General features: G+C 41.1%; 1 long non-coding RNA gene across 1 annotated transcript; it reads right to left on the reverse strand.

Moving 5' to 3' along the window:
• Positions 1-537: 537 nt before the first annotated feature.
• LOC100844949 lies at positions 538-3702 on the reverse strand. The gene is made up of 4 exons (XR_732869.3): positions 3310-3702; positions 2950-3113; positions 1176-1223; positions 538-827 (listed from the first exon to the last, which is right to left on the reverse strand). It is a non-coding gene; the product is annotated as an uncharacterized LOC100844949 (long non-coding RNA).
• Positions 3703-4329: the final 627 nt, after the last annotated feature.

Consider the following 4329-nt stretch of genomic DNA (forward strand, 5'->3'; position numbering starts at 1 on the left):
CTTTATAACACCGAATCACAAACCACGCGGTAACAATCCGCAATCGCCGCGCACGAAGCTGGCCGCCTGCTATTTTACTCTCGCATGGGACGTCGTCGTTTCGAGATCATTTTACGTCGCATGCAGCTTACGTAAAATTACTACATCTGTCTGGTCCACTTAATTAGCATAGTAGTACATGGAATCCAAAGTCTACATCTCGCTCCCATCTTTGTATTTGTATTATATATATGTAACCCAGCAGCTGGACGATCTAGTTCCAGTCTCCTTCAAGTCCCTTTTTTCTACTTGTCCGGTTTCATTTTTGTAGTATGTATTTGTGTGCTTTCTGTTGTATCTATATAAAAAAAATTACTTGTGTTCTTTCTAAGCAGCATCCCACAGTTGTTCCAAGATTAGTGCTCCATCTATGTGTCCGAATAATTTTCTGATAATTAATCAGCCTTCAAATTCTAAAGATTGAGTCATATTGAATTTGAGAGGAAATAATGCACTAATTATGTGTTTCCTATGCAAGTCATTTGTTCCATGCGAGAATTACAAAAAGTAACGACCAAGAATTGCATCATTCAAGCAATACAACATTTTGAGGATATGTCTTGTTGCACATTTGCCGATACAAAAGACACATTCATAAGCAAAATACATTACATGGACGTGGATACCAGAAAAAGAAATATTGGGCTATATACAGGTGTGCAACTTAGTTTTAAGGGAGAGGATGCACAAACAGAGCTTTAAAACAAGATTTTCACATGTTATTATTATTGGGCTATATCATGGGCCTGAACTCTCCAGAGAATGAGGTAAAGAACTTCTCCAGATAACTGCATTAAAAAAGCAAAAGATTAAGTAGCTGAAACGAATAAAAAAAAGTTAAACGAGGATGATTATTATATTTTCAATTGTTGTCAAAAATAAATGCTGCTGAGAAGCCTAAAGTTATTCTCAAACAGAAGAATTGCACAATGAGTTGGATAGGTCGGTGAAAAAATGTGCACCGGCAGTTAAGCAATTGCATATAGTGATCTAAACAACCAGCTGTGTTTCAATTTGAACAAAGCACATCAATAACATTTAGCATTCAATTGAATATTGCTATCTTCATGAGAATCAGGAAATAGTGGAAGAAGTTTCCAACAAAATTAACATTTAGCCAGTACCAGAACTTGAACCTGAAATGGAAAATTGCAAGGCGCTAGAATTCGCGGCCATGTGCTAACCTGAAATACCACAAAGAAACCTTGTCAATGAGACATTACAACATATAATCTGATATGATGCTAACCTTAAAGAAACTGGCAGGAAAAGAAAATGACAACAGTAAAGCATTGCACACCACAATTTTCTCAGGCTTAACTCAACATGCCGACAGATTGAAGAAAAGAAGGGTTATAGGATAGGTAGGATGACAAGAGAAGGAAAACATGGCACACCATTTCTGCTTTTCCATAATGGCTCTACAGCAGGCTGACCAAGGACTGTTTCAAGTACTGGCCCAACAACAATAGACCAGCTTCGATACAATACGTAATGGCACGATATAAAATTCTCCTTGGGTATATAGAGTATCCAATGCCTGCATGTTTTACTTAAAGTTGGGAAGGTCAAAACCTTCTTGGATAGGTTCATAAATTACTACACAGACCATCATGTACCATGGGCAATAAAAAATGTTCCTGTAAATTCAGTCAGCATGCATTCAGTAAACAAAACTTGCATGTACTATTCTGTTTAAAAGGACTCTTGAAATCACATATGGGAGGAATTTTGTATTCAACACAATACGTAATGGCAGATATAATCTATTTAATAAATCCATCTTCATGAATTTAGATACAGAGCTCCCAAGAACACATGTACTCCGTAATGTGCATACAAGGTTTGACCAGCTCAACTAAGGGAAATAAAAGGAAAGGAATACGGGGCAAACACTTAAGCACCACCAACAGCAGATTAGCTATTATACACTTTTTAATCATTTATCAAATGAAAAAAACGTGCCAACTTTATCATATCAGCACAAAGAATTAGCACACTGAATGTCATGAATAAATTTATCACATTGAATAGGTATTTAATCTAGGGACTAATTAAGGACTACATTGCCACTTCCACTAACAAGCTGCAACTTGCTTATATATCAGGTTAACACTTCAAATGGTCCTGAACCAAGAAAAGGGACGACAATAAAGTTGTAACATACTTCTAAAGCAAACAAGCATCTAATTCGTATTCTTCTTGCCACTTGTAGCAACAAGCTGCAACTTGCTTTAACATAATAGCATCAGAAATTAGATTCTGATAAACATACAGTAAAATTCTTTCAGCTATATTGACCAATTAATATAAACAACCCACATACTTCTGAAGCAAACGAGCATATAATTCATATTCTTCAATCACTTGTAGCAATGCCCTCTATCCATACATCCAAATGCAGGCACCAACCATATGTATGATATGTATGCTTTCATTTCTTCTCATGTCGGATATGAAAACAACAGGTTATAAATCTCTATGAATGATGAATCCCCTTTTGGTATTTAACCCCATCCTAACATTTGAATCGAGCTACTTAAATGCACTCTTGTCTGTCTTTGAAAAAGTAAATTCAATACCCCTTATGAACACATATTGACATATGCATATCACGCAACTAAGCTAGTAGTGGTAGTACTATATATACTTGTGGCAAGCTACTACGTATATACCAAAAGTGAGAGGAATTCAGGACAAATTTATGCATCCATCCTATCCCACGAAATCAAATGCTTAGAACCTAGCATGTGCAGGTTAAGACCAAAAATCAAGACTCCTATTATTATAGAAGTAGTCCATCACAGGAAATCAACAAGTATATATCTGCAGACCTGCAGTATGCCTAGAGCATGATCATCACAGGAAGTAGATTATAAAAGAATAGTATAGAAACTGAATTTGATTAACCTGGCCGAGGAAGAGGAGGAGGCATAGGCGACGGCGCCGTTGATCATTCCACCAGGCACGTATATATGGTACTCCCTCTCCAATCAGTCTGTCACTCCCAGGCTCCCAGCAGATGGATCGTTTAGCCAGCCAGCCAACACTCAATCGATTGATGGATCCCAAAGCTGCAGCATACCAGATCTACGTTAGAAATCGATCAGTAGGTGGGGAAAGCTCACAGCGTGGAAGCAAGAGAAAGAGAAGCAGATCTGGCGATTGCTGCGTCTAAGACGACGACGGAGATTGGTCTCGTGACATGTGAGAACGAGGTGGGGATAACGAGGTAAGGACGAAACGAGGGAGCGCGAGGGCGAAGGCAACCTGGAATTACGATCGGCGGAACGAATTATGACGGGAGGTCGGAGCGCTGTGCAGCCACGGTGGAGGAGGAGGCCTTGCACTCTGCGAGCTCGCGGTAGGCGTCCCCTTCGAGCTGCTGGTCGCTCAGGCCCCAGCCGCCGCTGCCGCCTAGGCTCAAGCCGGCCCGCCGCGTCGCCCGCCGCAGCCACGACCCGCGCAGCCAGCCGCGGAGCGTCTGCTCTCTCGCACCACCCTTCTTAGCCGCCGCCGATTACTCCTTCCCCAGGCGCCGGCGCCGACGCTGCCAAGCCTCGCCGCAATGCCAGCTGCAGCCGCTCGCCAGTCGCTGCAGGCCGCAAATCAGTTGGAGCACGCACGCACGATTTGGGGCTTTTTTTCGTGGGACGGGGACGGTGGGCTTAGTTTGAGGAGAAAACCGTCGTTGTAAAAGGAAAGTTACGTCGTGGTCCAGAGAATTACGTCAGGTTTAGGTTCAATTGCGGTGGAGTCAGGGGTCTGGTTCGGCTCGGTCGACGGACCAGGTGCAGAATAATTTATTCTACACCCAGATGTAGAATAGAATTTAAATATATATATATATATATATATATATATATATATATTTGGAAAGTCACGTTATCCCACTCTCACGACGGAATAAATGTTGTTGATCCGTTACCGTCTCATAGAGAATTCGTGGAGAGAGGTGACGTTAAGATATGCAAGGTACACACGGATCTCAATATTGCTGATCCGTTGACAAAATCTCTCCCGCAGCCAAAGCATGAGGCGCACACACGAGCCATGGGTATGCGATACTTGGATGATTGACTCTAGTGCAAGTGGGAGACTGTTGAAGATATGCTCTAGAGGCAATCATGTGATGATGTTATTTCCTATGTATTCATGAGTTATTGTTATTGTCCTTGAACATCATCAATAATATGTATCAATAAATACGTGATTTGTTTGTGAGACTATGTATTCTATGATGTTGTTCTAATGGTCCCTGGTCATTGAGGTTATGCGGACACATAACCT

The sequence above is a fragment of the Brachypodium distachyon genome, chromosome 5, assembly GCF_000005505.3.
Source record: "Brachypodium distachyon strain Bd21 chromosome 5, Brachypodium_distachyon_v3.0, whole genome shotgun sequence".
NCBI classification, from domain to species: domain Eukaryota; kingdom Viridiplantae; phylum Streptophyta; class Magnoliopsida; order Poales; family Poaceae; genus Brachypodium; species Brachypodium distachyon.